At 36.9% G+C, this 23,003-nt stretch overlaps 1 long non-coding RNA gene across 2 annotated transcripts in view; it reads left to right on the top strand.

The window, feature by feature from the left end:
- Window positions 1-19,713, top strand: part of LOC116152629 (uncharacterized) — a 140,629-nt gene extending 120,916 nt beyond the window's left edge. For both annotated transcript variants that reach the window (XR_010382869.1, XR_004136160.2), the window contains one exon: window positions 19,615-19,713. This is a non-coding gene — a long non-coding RNA (uncharacterized LOC116152629). The remainder of the gene's footprint in view (window positions 1-19,614) is intronic.
- The last annotated feature ends 3,290 nt before the right edge of the window (window positions 19,714-23,003 follow it).

Below are 23,003 nucleotides of genomic sequence, written 5' to 3'. Positions count from 1 at the left end.
ATAGTCAGTTCAAAATGCTGTGTCAATTTCTGGTGTACAGAACAATGCTTTAGTCATACATGGGTATACATATATTCATTTTCATATTCTTTTTAACTGTAAGCTACTACAAGATATTGAATATATTTCCCTGTGCTATATAGTATAAACTTGTTTAACTATTTTATATATACCAGTCAGTATCTGAAAATCTTGAACTCCCAGTTTATCCCTTTCCACCCAATTCCCCACTGGCAACCACAAGTCTGTATTCTATGACTGTGAATCTGATTTATATATAAGTTCATTTGTCTTTTTTTTTTTTTTTTTTAGATTCCACATATGAGTGATATCATGTGGTGGTCTTCTTTCTCTTTCTGGCTTACTTCACTTAGAATGACATTCTCCAGGGCCATCCATGTTGCTGCAAATGGCATTATTTTTATCATTTTTTATGGCTGAGTAGTATTCCATTGTATAAATATACCACATCTTCTTTATCCAGTCATCTACCAATGGACATTTAGGCTGTTTCCATGTCTTGGCTATTGTAAGTAGTGCTGCTGTGAACACTGGGGTGCAGGTGTCTTTGTGGAGTGGGATTCCTGGGTCATATGGTAAATCTATTTCTAGTCTTTTGAGGAATCTCTATACTGTTTTCCATAATGGCTGCACCAAACTGCATTCCCACCAACTGTGTAGGAGAGTTCCCTTTTCTCCACAGCCTCTCCAGCATTTGTCATTTGTGGACTTTTGAATGATGCCCATTCTGACTGGTGTGAGGTGATATCTCATTGTAGTTTTGATTTGCACTTCTCTGATAATTAGTGATATTGAGCATTTTTGTTCCTTTCTTTTTGTTTTTGTCATTTGATAATTTTCCTTTGTATTATCTTGGTTTCTTTTTAGTTTTTATGACTACTGTAAGCTTTTGGCTTGTGGTTACCTTGTTGTTTACATATATTAACTCATTGCCATATCTATTTGTTTTAACCTGATAGCAATATAAGCTCAAACCCATTCTACTGAGAACAAAAAAAGAAAAAGAACAGAAAAAAATTCCATATATTCTTGGTTCCCTCTCCCACTCTTAATGATTTACATGTCCTCTTTTGTAATTTCATGTTTATTCTGTTGTAATTTATTGTAGTTATCACTTTTCCAATTATAGTTTTCTCCTTTCTGTAGCATTCTGCTTCTTTTCTATTTACAGTAGACCTTTCAATATATTCTTTTAGCATAGGTTTAGTTTTGCTAAATTCTTTTAGTTTTTACTTGTATGTGAAGGTCTTTATCTCTCCCTCTATTCTAAAGGATGGCCTTGCTGGATAAAATATCTTAGGTTGCATCTTTTTCTCATTCAGGACTTAGACTATATCTTGCCACTCCCTTCTGGCCTGCAGTGTTTGTTTAGAGAAATCAGCTGAAAGCCTATGCAGGTTCCCTTGTAACTTACTCTTTGTTTTTCTCTTGCTGCCTTTAGAATCATTTCTTTATCCTTAACCCTGGCCATCCTGATTATAATATGTCTTGATATGGATTTGTTTGGGTTCTTCTTATTTGGGACCCTCTGTGCTTCCTGTACTTGGATATCTGATTCCCTTTTTAGGTTTGGGAAGGTTTCAGTCATGATTTCTTCAAATACCTTTTCAATCCCCTTTGCTCTTTCTTCTCCTTCTGGGACCCCTGTTATGTGTAGGTTGGCACTCTTTGCATTACCCAGTAGGTCCCTTATATTGTTTTCATTGATTTTTATTTGTTTCTCTCTGTGTTCTGATTGGATGACTTCTGTTGTTCTGTCTTCTAAGTCACTTATTCGTTCCTCTGCATTATCTAGCCTACTTTTAACAGCCTTTAGAGATGTATTCTCTGTCTCTATTCACAATCTCTTTTAGTTCCTTCAGTACTTTGATCACTCCCTTTTTGAAATCATGATCTAGTAGACTGTCAAGGTCTATTTCTTTTACTGTTCTTTCAGGGGATTTCTCTTGTTCTTTTAATTGAGAGTGGTTCCTTTACATCTTCATTTTACTTATGTTTCTCTGGCATTATGGATGATGGAGTATCAGTTATCTACTGTGGTCCTGAAGGGGTTGGTTGGTTGGTTGGTTGGTTTGTTTATCTAAAGTGAATGTGAAAATAAAATTTAAAAGATTAAAAGAAGAAAAAAAGATTTGGGAAGAGTATAATCAATAACAGAAGCACAAAATGAAGAGAAATAAAAATCAAATTGAGACAAATTTTTAAAAATTAATAAAAACATTTTAAAGAAAAGTTTAAAAGAGATTTAAAAGGTAAAAAGATTTAAAAATTTTAAAAAAAAAGAAAAAAAAGGTGGATGTGTTCCCATGGACACTGTGCTCTTAGTAATTTTGTTAAGGGGTCCTTTTTAAGGATAGATGGTTGCCATGTCTTCCTTCTGTGCCTTTTGTCTGTTAACCCTTTGGTTGGGGGCATGGCTGATGTTGTGGTGGCCAAAGCCTGCCTTGGCTATTGTGTGGGGCCTCCTTTTTGTTCTGTGGTTGTCACAGCTTCTGCCCTCACCCTGCTGCACAAACTCCACTTACTGGTTCCAGAGGTTCTTGGGTCGTGCCCCTGTCTGTGCTGCCCCGAGCGCCGGTAGGCAGCCAGGTTGCGCCTCCTCCCAAAGCAGCATTCCAGTGCCACGCTCGTGCATGACAGGCTAGTGGATTGTGCCCCCTCCCAATGCCGTCAGTGCCACTTTCGTGCACAGTAGGCAAGTGGGTTGCGCCCCCTCCCAACACCTCGTCTCAGCGTCGGGCTCCTGCACGGTAGGTGGGTAGGTCGCTCCCCCATTCAGTGTCACTCCCCACATCACATAGGGTCTGTACTTCGTAGGTGATCTCAGAGAAGAATGCTGCACCAGTCCTTCCCGCTGCTGTGTGTCAGGACTCTGCTCTAGTTGTTCATTTGTCTTAGAGGCATGGGTTCGCAGAGGTACCACGGTAGAACGATCCCCTCTGCCTGGGGCTGTAAACAAATTTCAGCCCCACCTGTGAAGTTGCGGAGCCCCAGGTATGGATTCAGGTTTCGTCCCCACCTCCGCCTGAGAGCCATGCACCAGAGAATATGGTGGCCATGGCTGAGCCCTGCCTCTCTTCTGAATGTGCCAGTAATGGTGCTGCGGGTCTGTGGAGACAAAGGCTATGGCACCCCTCCCCCCAGTGCACACCAGCTGTGTTGCTTTGTTTTTTTTTTGTTTTTTGGGGGTTTTTTTTGGTATTTTATGGGGGACCCAGGGTGTTCTGATCTGTATACCCTCCCAGCCACGGCACATAGCACACTGCAGTCCCCCTAGGTTGCCTCTGTATGGTCGACCTGAGTTCTCCTCCCGGCTCGGCAGCCTGTCCTGTCCCCCGTGCATCCAGGGCTGGGGGTTGCGGGGACCCTTTGTGACCGTTTAACTTAGTTCTGTCAGTCAAGGGCTATTCCGTTAAGATCTGAGCCTCAGAGTTTCCCCCTCCATCCCGCTGACCTCTCCATTGGAGAGGGGAAGACCCAGGGAACGAGCACTATTACTCCTTTGCTGCTCCCTCCCCATGGGACCAGTCCCGCACTATTTTCCTTTTTCTTTTTTCCTTTTCTCCTACCAGATTTGTGGTGTATTTTGTCTTTTGAAGAGGGTGACATTCTGTCAAAGTTCAGCAGGTGTTCTGATTGGATGGGTGGCTCTATGGAGATCACTCTTGGTGTATTCGTGAGAGAGTGTGAGCTACAGTGTCCTGCTCTGCCATCTTGGCCCTTCCCCTCAACTTCTTGTTTCAAGTACTGTGGTGGGGATCTGCCTCTGCATTTGTTGACAATAAGTGACCTTCCTAATGAGGGATTGCAGAGTACAACCCTGTTCTCTTACCCACCAAAAACAAAAGTTGCTTCAGTATTAAACTAATCCTAAAGCACTGTGTGCATCTTAATTTACTATATACTACTCTGTATTCCTTCTCTGTTTTCAAAAATGAGATGCCTGTACTACTGGTAGTTTGGGAGATCATTTTACTGATACACAAAAATCCTTAAACAATTTGTGTGTATGTATGTGTGCAGTCTTTAACATGTATTTGAAAAATGTAAAATTAGCATATTAAATTGGTTATTTCAGGAATAGGATTGTTTAAATTAAAGCTAAAGTAAGATACAAATTTAAAAACCAAATGAAGTTAAAACTTGAATAAACAAAACAAAGAGGATTCATACAATAAAAATAGTAATATTAGTATACATATGCTTGAAGTTTTGGAAATATTTCTCCACATATTGTAAGCCCTTTAAGGAAAGAGACTAGACCAGCCACTTTTGCCTAACACAATGTCTATGTTTAGCACATAGAATGTGCTCAGTAAATATTCGTCAACTGAATGGGTAGAATTGAAGAAAAGACTCAGAATAACAGAATAATCAAGAATAATCATGAACAATTGTAAGATCAGACAGTGGCAGCCACAGGTGGAAAGGATAAATCTATAGCTCAGGATGATGTCCTTCAAGAAGTCTCTGTTGAGGATGCATGCCTAGAATGACCTCATTCAGGCTTCTCTGAAAACACTTAGCGTTTGTCTTCATTACTTATTTGACATCAAGCATATTCTCTTTTTTATTAAGAGAAAAAACTTATAGTTGTTTGGCATTTCAGTTCAAAAAACAATTTCATATGTATTATTGATTAGATTGTTTTAGCAGCTCGATGAGATAGGCAGGACATGCCTTCCTATTCTATGAGAAAACTAGGGCTCATGGAGGTTAAATGGTTTGCTCACCTTGAACAAATATTTATTAAGCACTTTTCCTGTGCAAGGCTCAAATAGCTGGAAATTCCATAGGAAGCTCATTGAACTTTTGGCCTTTCTTTTGCAGGGGGTGCTTAGGTGTTGGCTATGTCTAAATCCCATTGCAACAAATCTGTGTTCTAACTGGCATGGTTATAATTATTCTGATGAAATATAAAAATTACCGTTAAAATTGTAATTCCATAGAACTAATTCAAATGTAGGGAAAAGGCTCTGTGTTTTAGGAAAACAGTTTAAATAATAATAGGACCAATATCCTAACCTCTTTATGTAAATAACACTTTTCCTTCTATTCCTATTTTGTTTGAATTTTATTTTAGGAATTGCTGAATTTTATCAGATACTTTTTCAGATACCATTTATATACTTATACTGTTTCTTACTTTAATTTGTTGAAACAGTGAGTTATATTGATAAATCTGATTTAAGGCCATGATGTAAATCCTGGAAATTTTAGTCACTCTATCTTTTGACAACTTCTACATTTGATTTAATTATATCATTTATAATTTTTGTACTTGTGTTCTTTAGTGAGATTGATCTGTGGGTTTGTTGTTTCATTCTGTTTATTACATTTTATAATTTATGATGTCATAAAATGAGTTGGGCAAACTACCATCTTTATCTAAGAGCAATAAAATAGAAGGTAAGCTCTTTAAGGACAGGGACCTTGCTTTATTTAATGTTGCATTTTAGAGCCTAAAGCAACGAGTTCCATACTAAGCACTAGATAAATATCTAATTTACTAAGGAAGACAGTAATAAAGAATGCTAAAGAAAATGCAAGGATATATTTTTTTCAAAGTTTAGTGAAAAACAACTGTAATGTTATCAGTTGCTATTTTTGATAGAAAATATTTATGCTCTTTGAACCTGTTGTGTATTGCCTAGTCTACTCAAGTTTTCTCATACTTCTTTTTTTAACTGAGTTATTTTTATTACCCATTTTCTCTTAGTTTTTAAATTTGTTGCCATGGAGTTCTATGTAATATTTCTTATGTTCTTTGGGTTCATTCTATTTCTAGATGTGGTTATAACATCTTTCTTGTAGACAGGATTGTAGATAACCTTGTAGATTTTTGTCCTTTTTTTTTCTTTCTTCCTTAATTTGGAATACATGGTGTTTATCTCTTTTGGGCTTTTAAAAGAACTACCTTTTGTATTTATCTCTTCTACTATTTTCATTTTGTTTCAGATTGCATAAATTAATTTTCTTTTCCTACTCTGTTTTGGTAGATTTTGTTGTTTCACATTTTTTTTAAGATGAATTTTAACTTCCCTTAATTTTATCCTTTCTTTTTTAACATGAAGACATTTAAAGTTATAACTTTTGTCATCAATATTGCTTTTGCTGTTTCCCATACATTTTAGTATGAAGTATTTTTTATTTTTATTCTTTCCAGATAGAACATAAGTTTATTTTTACTTCTCTTTAATCCAAATGTTATATAAGAAAGTGATTCATTATTTCAAAGACAATACCTTACCATTAAACATTTTTTCTTATTTTATTGTATTATTTTCAGTGTAGCCTTATTATAAACAAAATTACTGAAGTTCGATTTGTATCCAAACATGTTTGGATTGATTTTTATAAATTTTTATTGAAAGTAACAAAAATATTCTCTAGTCCCAAAATAGAAGATTCAACAGGCCTATTAAATAAAATTGATTGAATATATTATTAACTTTTTAATGTTACTGTTAATATTTTCTCTTCTAGATCTGATTCTGAAAAATGTAAATTGAAATAAGCTACAATAATTTATTTTCTAATCAATTCTAGAGTTACTAACAGTTTTTACCTTATTTCTTTAACTTTTGAGTTGTTTAGTATCTACAGGGTTATGATTGTTTCTCATGACTCATAAATTATACCTTTTAATATTATGTAATTTCTCTTTTTTTCTACTTACAAATTTTAATTTTTAAGTTAATCTTAGTCTGATATTGCTCCTGCTTTGTTTTTATTTATATTCACTAGTCTTTTTTTTATTGAAGTATAGTCAGTTTACAATATTGTGTCAATTTCTGGTGTACAGCACAACTTCAGTCATATAGGAACATATGTATATTTGTTTTCATATTATTTTTCACCATAAGTTACTACACGATATTGAATAAAGTTCCCTGTGCTATACAGTATAAACTTGTTTATTTTATATATTTATTAGTTAATATCTGCAAGTCTCGAACTTCTAATTTATCCCTTCCCATGCACTTTCCCCTGGTAACCATAAATTTGTTTTCCAGATCTGTGAGTCTGTTTCTTTTTTGTAAATAAGTTTGTTTGTCTTTTTTTTTTTTTTTTTTTTAGATTCCACATGTAAGTGATATCATGTGACATTTTTCATTCTCTTTCTGGCTTAGTTCACTTAGAATGACAGTCTCCAAGTCCATCCATGTTGCTGCAAATGGCATTATTTTATCATTTTTATGGCTGAGTAGTATTCCATTGTACAGTTATACCACAGCTTCTTTATCCAGTCATCTATCAATGGACATTTAGGTTGTTTCCATGTCTTGGCTATTGTACATAGTGCTGCTATGAAGATTGGGGTGCATGTGTCTGTCTTTTTGCATTAAGGTTCCCTCTGGATATATGCCCAGGAGTGGGATTGTTGAATTATATGGTAAGTCTATTTTTAGGTTTTTGAGGAATCTCCTAACCGATTTCCATGTGGCTGCACCAAACTACATTCCACTAACAGTGTAGGAGGTTTCCCTTTTCTCCACACCCTCTCCAGCATTTATCGTTTATGGACTTTTGAATGATGGCCATTCTGATTGGTGTGAGGTGATACCTCATGGTAGTTTTGATTTGCATTCCTCTAATAATTAGTGATTTTGAGCATTTTCTCATGTGCCTATTGGCCATTTGTATTGTATGTCTTCACTGGAGAATTGCTTGTTTAGGTCTTCTGCCTATTTCTGCCTATTTTTGGATTGGGTTGGTTTTTTTTTTTTTAATTTATTAATTTGTATGAGTTGTTTATATATTCTGGAAATTAAGCCCTTGTCAGTCTCTTCTTTTGCAAATATTTTCTCCCATTCCGTAGGTTGTCTTTTTGTTTTGCTTACAGTTTACTTTGCTGTGCAAAAGCTTGTAAGTTTAATTAGGTCCCATTTGTTTATTTTTGCTTTTATTTCTATTGCTTGGGTAGATTGCCCTAGAACATTGCCTGAGATTTATATTGGATAATGTTTTGCCAGTGTTTTCTTCCAAGAGTTTTATAGTGTCTTGTCTTATGTTTAAGTCTTTAAGCCATTTTAATTTTTTTTTTGTGTATAGTGTGAGGGAGTATTCTAACTTCAATGAATTACATGCAGCTGTCCAGTTTTTCCAGCACTATTTACTGAAGAGACTATCTTTACTCCATTGTATGTTCTTGCCTCCTTTGTCAAAGATTAATTGACTGAAAGTCTATTTATCCTTTTATTTTCAAACTTCATCATTTCATTTTTAACTGTACTTCTGGTAAATAGTATATAGTTTGAATTTGATTTTTACTCCAGTTTAATATTCTGTGGTCTTTATTGGAAGAATTGAGTCTTTTATGTTTGTATTATGATATACCTGATTTCATTCCATATGTCATATTTTATTATTTATTTTATTTTTTCTCCTCTTTTTCCCTTATGTTGTATGATTTTATTAACTTTATTAATTGTGTTCTTCCCCTTTTTACCTAAGGAGTTCTGCTATACTTTTATCTTTCATTAATGGTTACCTTCTTTTTCCTACTACTCATAAGTATATGCCTATTTATTTTAAATTATATAAAAACAAGATCATAACTCTTTTCCAGTTAAGGATTTTTATTCCTCTACTACTTCTGTCCCTTCTCCCAATAAGGCAAGACCTCGAGAATATTTTCACTTGCTCACTAACTTCCCCCTATCTGTACACATAAGAGACTTCTGGAATGCTCTTATTTTACTCTTTTCTCCATCCAAACTGCTTCTTAAAGAATTTAATACTTTGTTTCATACAATTATTAGAATTTTCCATGCATTATACCTCTTTTATTTTAAGAATTCTTTTTATCCCTTAATGTACAAATTCCTAGATCACTTATCATTATTCAATTATATTAAGTATCAATCTATTACTTTGCTCCCAGTTTTACTTCTTCTTGCATCCCAACTATCATGAGGTTCAGATTTATTATTCCCTGATTTGAGTCTTTTCTTAAGTATTAGCTCAGACAGAGTATATAAAAAAAATCTCTTTGAGTAACATTCTTACAGACTATTGGGGAGTAATATTTTAGCACATACTTAGTCCTTTATTTGAAAGCATCTGTAGATATTATCTCACCATCTCAAAGGTTTTGGAAGTGCACAAATTCATTACCAATCTAATTCTTTTTATTTTGTAAATTACTTGTTTCTATCTGGATGCATTAAATATTCATTTTCATCACTGGAGTTCAATAACTTGAGAAGGATACATTTAGGCATATGTACCATCTCAGCAATCTGATCTGGAACTTGATAAACTATTTAAATCTGCTGGCCCAGGTTTTCTTCAGTTCAGATAAATTTTCTTCAATCATTTGTTTAATTATTGTCTCCTCAATTTGTATGTTTTTGTCATTCTGGAACTTCTGTTTTTCTCATGAATCTATTTTCCAAAATGTGTGTATTTTCCATCATTTTTATATAGTTTTTCTCTTTTTATCCTTCTATGATTTAACATATTCTTCCACGACACCAACTTAAGCATCTATAGGGCTTTCTCTTTCACTTCATCTATTTAATTTTTTAAATTAAAAAAATAATGTGGTTTTAGTGCCAGAAACTGTGCTGGGTGCTATATTTGGGTTTCTTTACATATTCCTCTACTTCTTTTAAATCTAGTTTTAAAAGAAGGATCTCTATTCTTTTAGTAGTCTGTTGTGAATTTTCTGTTTATTCTACTCTCTGGCTTATATGCCCTTTTAATAAGATGTCATTCTTCTATGTCTGCTCATTTGGACACCTTATGTAGGAGTGCTCCCGAAAGTCCTGGAAGGAGCAACTGTCTCTGCCCTGTGGCTCACTGAACACACAGCAGACTGTCCATCTCTCCTTTCTCAGTGCTCAAAGGGAGAATGTCTTTGGTCTGTGATCTCTTTGTGTTCTCTGAATCTCACAGGTAGAGATGAGTAAATCCAACTGTTCACCTTCTCTGCAGATTCTTAGAGTCAGGGAGACCCTGAAGTCAAGGAGAGTTGAAATGGACTTTCTCCCTAGGGAGGACTAATTTCAGATCCTTTCCTTGAGTTTTTATTACCGAGCTCTAGAGTACTGACTCAAAGGGGAGAGAGTATAGTATCAGGTCTTGGTTCACTCCTGCCGATTGGCCTACAAGAAGTGGCTGAGCTGGAGTCAGAGCACTGAATGGAAGGATGTGGAATGTCTCAAGCCACCAGTTTCCCAGAGTTCTCTCTAACTTTCTCTTTTTAGGGCACTGTTTTTGAAAGTTCATCATCCTAAACTTATTACTAGTCCTGCCTTCTCCTCTAGTTAATAGCATAAGTTTGGACTAGTCACCTACCAGATTGGACATCTGAGTCCCCATCACTAAAATAACCAGGCCTCTTCTCTGGGTCTAAGATGTCCTCTGCCTTCCAGCATGCTAGTTGGCTCAATTGTGTAACTGCTGTATTTTCAACTAAGAATTGCCATTCCCTGTGTCAACTCTTGAGTAAGAAAATTATTTTGGAGTAGAACTTGGCAAAACAAGATCTTGAGCTGCCAACAAATTATTCTGCAAGATTTCAAAACATTAAGTTTTCACATTCACTCTCAAAGTCAAGCCAATTTTGCTTAAAGGAACACTATTGTTTGAGTTGAAAAAAATTAAACCTAAGTTGTGGTTATGCATCTGGCATTTCTAATGTAAGTATGAAAGCAATAGATTTGCCTTTTTTTCCCTAAGTCACACAGGCTGCAAAAAATATATACACATATGGAATTTCTTTTCACATTCAAAAAGTTAAACTCAAATTGTAACTGCAAAGATTTGTTTCTTAGAAGTATGAGGGGAAAATGCCGAAGAATTTTTAGAGTGCATTATTCTTTTGTAAAGATAGCTTTTCCCTTTGTTTTTCATTGCTCCTTTTAGGTTATATTTAACCACAGACCATTATTGAAGAAGCCACAAACCTAAGTACCAGGTGTGCCCTCTTAATGCCTCATATGGAGAATTTTAGTAATCTCTTTGATTCCAGTGTGCTTTCCCTGCCAGTAGTATTCTTCCCGTCTCCTCCTGTTCCTATAATTCCGAGGTATAATAGCTTTTTAGTTTCTAGCATTGACTCTTTTGATTCTAGCAGCGATGTATGTAGGGCTTGGGTTTTGGAAAATTTAGACTTAGGAGCCGATGGCCTCAAATACAGAGTTGTAAATGAATCAGTCAATTCAACAATCCATTTTAGAGCCTCTGATATTTCTTATGTTTATATGCATAGCCTTTTACCTTTCTATCCTAGATTATAAGCAGCTTGAAGGTAAGATCTTTGGCTCTGTCATCTTTGATCATTTAAAGGAATAAGACTAGTCAATGAATGGTCATTAGCTTGCATCAAAGTTATTTGAGCTTCTAAATGCTTTTTCTACTTACTCACTTATCCTTAAGTATATATTTGAGCACACATGAACTAAAGTTAAATTCCCCCAAACCCATTAAATTTGATTTGACTAAGCCCTATTTCCATGATGCCCAATCAGAAGAGTCATTGATAGAACCCAAAGATCACGGGACGTAGAAGCTGCTCTTCCACAAATGCAGTTTAAAATGCTGACTGTCACTTCCACTATTACTTCATTACTGGATGTTCACAAACAGACATCAACCTTTACTGAAAAGTGGGAAACTATAATAAAAGGCAAATAATAAAGCCAAATTGTCTGATGATTTTCTTTGACCTGAAATGGACAAAAGGATTTCTTGATTCAAAAGTTTTGGGGGTTTTTTGACCTCTTGATGTCCTAGACTGTAGTTTAAGTGATGGATAGATTGGAATCAATTGTATGCACTCTATCCCTTCTATTACTTCTGTGCAATTGTGCTAGAGCAGCAAATGAAGAATTAGAGGGTAACTCTCTGAGGGCAGTGAAAATACACATCAGTCTGTTGTTGCTGCAGGGTAATACGGATGATGTAAAGCCTGGGTAGCCAGAGATCATAGCACACTGATCTTCTGAGGGAAGGGTCATCTTGAGGAAAACTAACAATAACAACAACTATTTTGTTCTCATTTGTGGCTGTCAAGCAATCTCTCACTCCTTCCACTACACACACACACACGCAGAGCAAAGTTTGTGATCATAAACAGTTGATTATCAGATTGCTGTAAAATGACATTATAATCGTTTCATGATGATCGGCATAGAATAGATCTGGCAAGAAAAGCTGTTGTTCTTCATTTTAGGGAGCTGACATTTTGCAAAATCCCTTGCCTCTTTCATTTCTGCTCTTTGCTGTTGCAGAAGAGCAATGAAGATTTCCTCCTAGTCTTTTCCCAGTGCAACTCACAGCAATTATGGAGGATTCATTGGATTTGTTACCAGCAGGAATGCTAGCCAAATTAGTGAGAACTATGGAAAAAGGAATTTCCTGGGGATTTTCAGAAGTGGTAGTGGATTTATTTGTTTTATTTTTATTGTTGCTCCCCTTGAGGAAAGAGAGAACAGCAGTCCTTGGAAAAGATTGGGAGGCAATGGCCTCCTTCTCTTCTCTACTTCCTTCTGCTGACTTTGGGGTATTTGATCTGAGATTAGATCTGAGATTGTGAAGACCATGGGAGAACACTGCTGGTTTCTCAGCTGTGTAGGAAATGAAACGCACAGCCGAGTCTTCAGGAGGGGCCTGAGAATCTGCAGCACGTTTCCTATTGAGCTAAGTAGGGAAAAGGAGAGAAAACCTATGGGACAAGACGTTTCCTTGCCTTTTGAGCAATCATAGATTAGGAGGAGGACACTGTTTTGGTTTTGCTCACTTTGTTGTATAGATATATGTGTGTATTTGTTCTTGGGTTCAGTTTCTATATATCATCTACAGGTGTAATATTTCTTAGGTTGTCTTCTAAATACCAAGGCTGTAAAAGCTGGTTAAAAGCACAAGATTTGGAGTCAAAAGACCTGGGTTTGAACTCCAGCTCTGCCCCTTACTATCCGGATGACCATCCATTCTAGAGCCACAAAGAGTTGACCAATCCTAGCTCTACCACTTAATAGTTGTGTGACCCTAAGCAAATTCTTCAGACTTCTTAAGTATTAATTTCAGCATTTGTAAAATGGAGATAACAATGGCCATCTCATAATAGGGTTGGGGTAAGGATTTAATTAAATAATGCATGTATACTCAAAGAACTTTCCAAATTGAGGTTTGTATATAATAAATACTCAGTAAACATTAACATTTTAAATCTTACTCTGTGAGTTTAGCTATGCAAGCATGTCTGAGGAGAAGATTTGCCATCTAGTATTGTATTTATTCTGAGTGATACTTTGTAAGTTACCTTGTCAAGTGAAGTGTGATACCTCTTTCCTCCATGCCCCAGAGCACACACATGGCATTCTCTCCCTCTCCCCAAGCTTCATTCTATCTCTCTCATGCACACGTACGCATACACAAACAAACACACACAAGGACTTTGAGCTTTTATGACAGAGATACAGATAGATGGACTGTACCTTTAAGTAACAGGCCATGGCAGTGATTTCAGTTATTGAACACAGGGCGAATCAAAGCTGTTCCTAGAATTTTAGCCTAGAGTAATGAGCACTGACTTTGGATGACCCCCCTCAGCAAGCATTTGTACCTGAAGAAGTCAAATAGTCCTCTTCTCATCTTCTGTCAAATTTTAGCAGCCTACTGCCAAAACAAACACTAATTAATAGGTGCCATTTGAACCCCCTCATTGTGATTCTTGAAATCCCAATTGTATGCTAATTTATCCATACCTGAAAAGGAAGAAAAGAAGAAACTCTTAATGACTTCTTTTTGCTCAGATGCTCTGGGAAACCATTTTAAGTTTTAGGAAGTAATTGCTATTGGTGACACTTCTGCTCAAGCTGTAATGAAGTATGTCTGTACATATGTGAAACCTCAGGAGGAAAGAACCTTCTGACAACATTGAAGCTTTGGTCAGGTCTTGCCAGGAAATCACACAATCTTCATGGACTGCTGGGAATAGGTTCTGACTTTCACAGATGCAACTGCATCGGAATGGTGACATTCTGTGCAGTTCATACAGTCAATTCCAGCTAGTTCTCCCTGCTCCCTTCTATTCCCTGGAGGAGAATATGCTTGTAAAAATTAGAAGTGTCTAAACAAAAGAGGGAAGACACGATAGCATGGGGAGGAGACAGAGGATTAGGGGAGAGGAGAGAAAAAGAAGAGGAAACCATATTGCAGTGGTTTAAAACTGCTTTCTCATAAATGTTTCAGCAAGTTGAAAGTCTCTGATTAATTTATACAGTTCCCTTTCATTTCTTGCTAATACAGTGAGCAGATGCTCACTGAAGCCTATTTCAGGCTTGCATATGACCCCTGCTCCTTTCTTAGTATCTGATATATGAGGACAGTGGCACTGAACATAGACGTTCTTGGCTAGTAATTTTATCCAATTTTACCCAAAATACTGTCAGCCTTTTTTTGTAACTGCAGTTGCAACAGATCAACTAGTTGCTGTAGGCCACTGGCAAAAGCACAAGGTCTGAATTTTAAACTTGTTTATAACCCACTCTAAGGAAAGGGCAGATGAGCAATGGACAAAAGGAGGAAGTGTGAGCTCTGAAAGAAACAACCACAGAGATGTTTCATAGTTTACTTTTAGAGTAGACTCAAGATTGCTCAATGACAGGCCTTGTGGAACAAAATTCCTCAAAGCTAACCTAGCACATATGTACTGTTTCATTTGTACACAGAGTTATAACTGTGACCTGTCAGGTGATAGACGGAGAGGTGTGCCACACGGACTTTGCTTCAGGGAGAGACAAGTTACCCAGCTGTGGGCAGTGTGGTCAGCCAATAGCCTCTAGCCATCAGCTCCTTCAGGGTGGATCTCAGCTGCAAAGAGCCTCCTTATCTATGGTCACATTTAGTGACAGAGAGAGAGAGAGAGATAGTTTGTTGAGGAGTTGGAGGGTGGGTGAGTATCAAGATCCAGCCATTTTGGCCCAAAATGCATAAGAACATCTCTGACAGCAATATTTGCTTTAGATACCCCCCATCCCCACCCTGACTTAAGTTGATTCAGGCTTTTTGGACCCACATGACAGTTTGGCATCTCTCTCTTCCCAACTGTGCTTCCTCCTCATAACTTTCACAGGTGTTGATCCCTAATAAACACCTTGCACCCCAACTTCATCTCAGCATCTGCATCTGGAGATTCCAGTCTGCAACTAGACATGGTCATAATTTCTCACTGGAGTATTGGGTTTCATTTCCTTTTATCCAGAATCTAAGGAGCCCATAGGACTCTAGGGCACAGAGTGTGAAACCACTACTGCACTAAGATCAGAAGTAGAAATTGTATGGAATCCCCAACAATTTCCTGGTATTCACTATCAATTTAATGAGGGCCATCTGAGTTCATACAAGATTAAGTGAGGGCTGTTCATTTATCAACCTACTGAGGACTCAACATTAGTATATGGAGCTGGGGATAGAAATGCTGTGTAAACAAAATACAACCCCTGATTGCAAGAGGAATGCACTCTAGGAGAGAATAAGAGACCAGATGAAGATACCTCTGGGCCAAAAAAGTGAAAGGAGTATAGGATTGAGAGAAATACAATAGACAAAATAAAGACAGGGAGACACAGTAGAGAATGAATAGCAGAGGAGAAAGAGGAATTAACTTCAGCTTAGAATGCAAAGGCACCAGATAATTCATCAGAGGGAATTTTATTCTTCTGACTCAATCTTCATATTAGAGGCTAGATTATATGTCTAATAAAAGTCATTAAACATTATATATAAAAATATGTAAAATAGGGAAAATTATAGAAAATAGGAAGGAAAAAACCTCTTCAGTCTCCTTAAAGAGTCTGTGAGTGACTTTCCATCTAATTCAGAACAGCCCCATTTTCCTGTGTCTCCTCATTGGCTGTTTGTTTTTTAGGCTCCCCCCCCCCCCCTTTTTTTAACCTTACTCAGTATGGACTCCATACTTCCATCCAAATACATTAGCATTCCTTCTGTTCAGAGGAACAGCCATTTCCATTTAATCTCTTTGGTCCAGGCGGATGGGAACAGTGTGACCAAACCAGTACAGTCAGAGACTTGGATGAAATCTGGTTTACTGCTGGGATCCTTGTACTATATTAAAGTGAATGCTGGCCAATGTCACTTAAGAATACATAAAAATTACATGCAGATGTGAGGACCTATCGGTGAGAAAGACTCAGCAAAACTATAATACTAAAGAGTGTTTAGCTTACTAGAGTTATTCAAAATAACTTAATTTAAAAATAAGTCAATTTTGAAGGAAAATAACCCAAGTAGTAAATAAAGGAAACAAAGAGGAGACTAGGAAAGAATAAGAAGTTAAAGAAGAGACTAAATAGATTGGGGGAATCTTAAGAATTATTAAAGAATAAAAAAGGTAGGAAAAATAAGATAGGATAATAGAAAAACTTATTGCTAAAGACATTAATTTTTAATGCACTTCAACCTACTCTCTCACTTTTTTCTCACAACATACTATAAAAACAGTAGGAGAAGTAAATTTTGTGTTCATTTTCAAATGAGGATTCTGAGGTTTGGAGAGGATAAAATGTTCATTTTTTATAAATTGAATCACTAGTTAGGGAAATGGCTGAGATCTATATCTCATTCTTTTGAGTCTGAGTCTGAGCCTAAGATCTGTTCTCATTAGACCTTGATGAATGTTTTATAGGACTGAGGAGGATGAATACTGAGCTGCCAGGACCCCCATTCTTTTTACAACCCGTAGAAAACTTGAAAGAAAATAAAGAACTTTGTCTTTAGAAACAAGCCATCTGTTACAGAGCAGAGCAAAACAGCCAGGCACTTGTGGGCCTCACATCAGTTCTGCCAGGGTCTGGCTGGGCAGCCTCTGTTGCAAGCTGTTTAATCTCTAATTCCTGTAAGTTAGGAACAATATCAACTGGTTGATGAAGAGTTTGGAGACGTCTAGGGCAAAATAAATGCAATAACAAACTCCATCTTGGCTCTAGCCAAGACCGTTCTGCAAATTCTTTCTCTTTCTGAGACCAATCCTTGAAAGTTTACCATTAGTGTGATGCACATATTACCAAGAAGAGTATTGAGGCCATTTAGATTTTTTTAACCTAATAAGAATGATCATTGTCACCTCAAAAGAAACATATTAAAATCAGGGCTTGTTTTTATTTTTGTTTGCCTAATATTTTATCAATCCCTTATAATATATTTCAATAATATCAAGGAATAATAGTGATGCATTTCTTTTATTTTTTACTCTTTCTTTTTAACTCTTCTTAGTCTCATCCATCTAACTTATAAAAATGCTATTTTGAAGTTATTAGCAAGGAAACATGATAAATTATTTTTGCAAACTTTGACTTTTGTTGAAATAATAGCAGAACTCAAAGACAGGCATTTTATATTAAACATATGTGATCTGTTTTGAGAAAGTAACATGCAAAATTGCACTTGTGGATTGCCAGGCATGAACCTGCCTCAGGAACTTTCCAATTTCTGTTCCTTCTGTTTAAACATCTTTACTATACATATTTAATCTCTCTTGCTTCCTCATCTCCTTCCAGTTTTTGCTCAAATGACATGTCTTAGTTCAATCTTCCCTAACTACTCTAAGATTCTGACCTTCCCTAACATTCTCTACTCTCTTTTTATAATGAATTTTTCCCACAGAAATCATTGCATTCTAACATCCTCTATAATTTGCTTATAAGCTTGAGGTTGTAGACTGGAGTGATTGAGAACATGAACAGATACTGGAGCTAGTCTACCTGGGTTCAAGTTCTGGCTCCACCTTCTACTGGTTCTAAAATCTTAGTCAAATTGCTGAACATTGTCTATAAAACTGGCATGTTAATAAAAGTGACTCATCATGCTACTATGGGGATTAGATCAATGCCTAGTACATAATAAGCACCATGTAAATGTCAGTAATAAAACATTTATTTCCTGAAATTAGAATGTATATTCCATGTAGGTGGCTGGTTTTGTCTCTTTTGTTTACTAATGTATCCTCAGTAACTAGATTGGTTTCTGACTCATAGTAAGTGCTCAATAAATATTTATTGAAGAACTGAAGGAAGGAAGGAAAAATGCATGGAAATGGACCCAGTCCTTTTTGTGTATCGGGATGAGAGTCTGTAGTTAAACCATTTTTGGCTGCACACAAAGGCGTTAAAATTAGATTTAATTTCTCACCTACCCTCAAGGTTTTAATTTAGCAGTCCTTCAATGTGTGTAAGGTAGAGGATTGACATATTAAGCTTTTCCCCCTTTATCCAAATGTTCTGGTATCCAAGTTTGTGAGAGAAAAAAAAAAAGAGAGAAAAGAAAAGTTATACTAGGTGAAATTGTAGATTGTATATTTCCCATAATTTCCTCAAGGGCAGAAACTCCTTTTTCATGTCTGTATATCTGGGAAAATTATTCAGCAGTGGGAGCACAGCTCCACCAGGGAAAGGAAGAGTATAAGGATTATACTGAGAAGGAGCAGAACGAGGGAGTTCAAGATGAAGAGTTAGGGTCCCAGAAAAGCATTCAAGGTGGAGGTTAAGCAAGGGGAATAAGACAGGTACCCAGTGGATATAACTGGTGTTGCAAGATAATATTTTAGTATGCTTACCAATGTTTCTCCTTCTCAGGGCTCTTCCTCTGAGATGTTACAAAAGAAAAAAAGAGTCAAAGCTCAGCTTTTGAGCGTCAAAATAAACTTAAATATTGTGGCAGAGAGTGGTATGACGGAAAAAAAGATACGAGTTTCAGAAGTGTTGGTTTTGCTTTTCAAAATCCACAGCCCTGAGGGACACAGGGCATAACATTTATGCACTAAGCATAAGATGTGAAAACATACAAAGCTGGCAAGAGCTAATTTTTCTCACCTCATCTCACCTGTGCCCCCAGCAAATTTAAATTTCTTTAGGTTGGATGAAAGAGTTAAACAAGAGGAAAGCAAGATTTTAGATACATGATAAGGGGTCTTGTGCCTCTGTTTCTCCCTCCTATTGAGACTTTAGAAACCCTTTAGAAACATCTGGGAGGACTGATGGTAGGATAGATCAGTGCCTTCCTTCTTATTTGGACTTGAAGAGGCAGCTGACCTTGGCTATTTCTTCTGTGCCATTGCAGAAGATTAGAGATGGACAGAAAGATTCTGGTTCAGTGTAAGGTAACCTTATGAAATTCCTGTGTCTTGGGCATGGTGTGAGGATCCCTCAGAATGTTCACCATGTGCCTGAGAGCAGTGTAAATTCAGCCCAAAGAGGAGTGGTCTATAAGGCCTTGCAGTCTGAAGAGGGAAGTGTATTAACTGTGTTCTGTTGCTTTGATATCCGGGGACTTGTGGATCCTGGAGGGACTGTCCCTCCCATTGTAGCCAATTCCTACAGACAGTAAAAAAAAAAAACTTGCCAGTCCAGCTAGCTAGTTTTTCAAATGCAAACCTACCAATCCTGAGCCCACACTCCCAACCACCTTCCTTTTAAAACTCTTTAACTCTAGGCCACTATCCACCTACCTTCATCACCCATGGCCAGGTACCAGACTACTAGGGAGAGTTCAGAGACGGATGAAATTATTTAAAACAGCCGATCCTAAACCTACTTAACCAGCCTCACTCACTTCTTCCCACAGAAACCACAGTAAAATCTCTCCCATGGTGTTCGCCTCTCCTTCTGCCTCCTGAAGACCCTCGTGCTTCCCTCATGGCACATGGCATGCCCCTTCTTCTTGGAATCTGTGAGTAAACAAACTGTGTTTACAATGGCAGCTATATGCTGGTCTATTGGCTTGATCATACCTAAATTATAATAAAACCTGTATTAAAACGGGGATTACCTTGAGACCAATAAGCAGAAACCAGAAGGAATGTTAAGGTCAGTGGATGGTTGAAGACAGGGGGCCAGTTACTCCCTCTCCTATTGCATGGCCCTATAAAAGTCTTCCAAAACACAGACACAAGCTGGGAATGGAAGGAAACATCCTGAGTTGATGGAAAAAGCTCTAAACTCAATGAGATAATCCTGAATGTATTACGAATAAGCTGAGATGACTCTGAATTGGCTGTGATTTAATTTTTACCACCTACCAGAGAGCAGACCTGAAACAGAAGTTAGTTTAAGTTATAGAAAAGTAAAGAAAGTTGTATTTCCTGTACCTATGAGCTTGTAAACTATAATTTGGATACTGGGATGGATAGAAGAAAGATTTGACATAGAAATAAAGAAAGGATGGAGTTTATTGAACTAGAGCAGAGGTTGGCAAACTCTATACCCCATGGGCCAAGTCCAACCTATTTTTGTAAATAAAGTTTTATTGGAACAGAGCTGCATCCATTTGTGTACATATTTGTGGCTGATTCCCAGCTACAAAGGCAGAGTTGAACAGTTGTAACATAGACTATGTGTCCCACAAAGGCTCAAATATTTACTATCTGGCCCTTGACAAATTTGCACTGAACTAGAAGACAATCTCAGCAGAAGCTAAATTGATCTTGTGATTGCGCCCCACCGACATACAGTTGTTTAAATTTCTCCTACTGGGAATAAGCTTGCCCTCAAAACCTGGGATAGCTGGCTCAGTTGCTGAGGTCATGAGAAATAGGAGAAATAGGAACATGAAATAGATGGCACATTATTACAGCTGCCCTCAGAGCTCCTCATGTAACCCTTTTCATGTGTTGGGTATCTATTTATACTTGATGATTTGATTTTATATCTGGAATGTGTATGTTCTGAGTTATCTCTGGGCGTATATCTGTGTATAAGTGGTTGTCTTATCCCTTGAGTTCCAGTTCTCTAAGGATGAGAGCACAGAACAGGAAATCTGGTGGAGTAGGTCTTAGTTTTGGTTTTGTCACACTTTCTGAGTGACTTTGTTCAAGTCCTCTAAACTGGTGGTTTTCAATGGAGGGGAGGCGATAATTTGTTCCTTTATCCTAGGGGACATTTGGCTATATCTGGAGACATTTTTGTTTTTCACACCTGGTGGGAAGCTGGTACTATAAGCAGAATTTAAGCAGGTGGTACTATAGATAGATAGAGACCAAAGATGCTGCTAAACATCCTACAGGGCACAGGGTAGCCCCATGCAAATGAAGGCTTCTCCTAAATCAGGCCTCAAAGTGACAGTAGCACTACCATACTCACTGAAGCACTACTCACCATAGCCAAGATATGGAAACTACTTTAATGTCTATAGATGGATGAGTGAATTTTGAAAGGTGGTATATACTTACAGTAGAATATTATTCAGCCTTAAAACAGAAGGAAATATTTCAATATGCAACAACATGGATGAAACTTGAGGACATTATGCTAAATGAATAAGCCAGTCACATAGTGACAAATACTGTGCGATTCCCCTTATATGAGTTATCTAAACTAGTTGAACTCACAGAAGCAAAGGGTAGAATTCTGGTTTCTAGGAGCTGGGAGAAGGGGCAAACAGAGAGTTGCTAATCAACAAGTATCAAATTTCAGTTATGCAAGATGAGTAAGTTCTAGAGATCTGTTGTACAACATTGTGTCTGTAGATAACAGTACCGTATTGTATACTTTAAAATCTGTTAAAGAAGGTTGATCTCTTGTTAACTGTTTTAACTGCAATAAAATGAAAACAAATTACCCAGCCTATAATGTCAACAGTGCTAAGACTGACAAAACCTGATGTAGACTTTTTGGAGTTCAATTTCCCCCATCTACATTTGTGTTGCACCTCACACCAATTTTTCTAAGATTGAGTTCGAGATAATGATGTACAGGTTTCCATAATAATACATAATGAACATATGATATTCTCTTTATTGTAAAAAAATAATTTACTATAATAATATTAATTGTCAAACAGTGAGTATCCCTGCCATCTTGTTCAATAGGCCACAACTTGCTCTTTTATCAGATTATTCCATTTTACTGAATATAGTCCTAACCATCCATGTTTCTCATAGCTTAGGGAACATGACTCCATTTTAGCATTTACCATATTATATTAGTTATGTATTTTTTTTTTTACATATACTGTTTTTCTCCTTGAAGATCTGGATTGCACTTCACTTTCCACAGTGCTAGCCTAAAGTTGACCCTCAATAAATAGGCATAAATTATTTGAAGTGTCCAGTTATGAATGGATGTGAATTGTTGAAACCATCATATCACATCGGAATGCTTGCAGTTGCAAGTCACCACAGACTTGACTTACATTTGCCCTGAGGAATCTAGGGTTTAATTTCATTCTATAGCAAGAAGTCTAGGTCTGGATGTAGGCTGTCACAGACCCAACCATGTCAGACTTGAGATGTCAGCACTAACATCAGTCCTTTGGCTTTTCCCTGAAGGCTGGCCTTTTCACTTCAGCTCTAGGTATCACTGACCATGCTCAAGGCAGAAAGAAAAGTGAGGGGCATTGCTTAGGCTACTTCTATACTTTAATTTCAGTAAACAATAACTTTCCTAGAAGCTTCCCTGATTGAATTTTATTTTAATTTTTAAAATTTATTTTCGGGGGGTTGGCAGGAGGTAATTAGGTTTATTTATTTATTTTTAATGGCAGTACTGGAGATTTAACCCAGGACCTCGTGCATGCTAAGCATGCACTACCACTGAGGTATACCCTCCCTCCCTAATTGAATTTTGCATATATGTCATAATCTGGAAATGGCTTACATACAAACTCCCCTCTTCAAAAAAGGCAGGGAAAGTGAGTATCTGTATTTCCAGTCTCTGTATTGGAATGCTCAAGGGAGAAGGGGGCTGACAATGGTTTGGGGAGCCATCCACACTAGATTCCTTGGGTAGTCGGGGCATAGAGTTCATTTTGAAATAAACATGCTGTTAGTGGAGCTAGGAATTAAAAAGGAGAGTTAGACATTTAAAGTACTTAGAGATCTGAGAGATAATACTGACATTTCAGTTAAAGATGAAAGCTCCCTCTAATTTTATTTCTGTTAAATGCAAAATGAGTCCCAAAAGGTTTAGTATAAAGCATAACAAATACCAAGAATGCAGAAATATTCAAATTTATTT

The sequence above is a fragment of the Camelus dromedarius genome, chromosome 10 (assembly GCF_036321535.1).
Source record: "Camelus dromedarius isolate mCamDro1 chromosome 10, mCamDro1.pat, whole genome shotgun sequence".
In the NCBI taxonomy this organism is placed as follows: domain Eukaryota; kingdom Metazoa; phylum Chordata; class Mammalia; order Artiodactyla; family Camelidae; genus Camelus; species Camelus dromedarius.
This window is presented reverse-complemented; position numbering and strand designations above follow the sequence as displayed.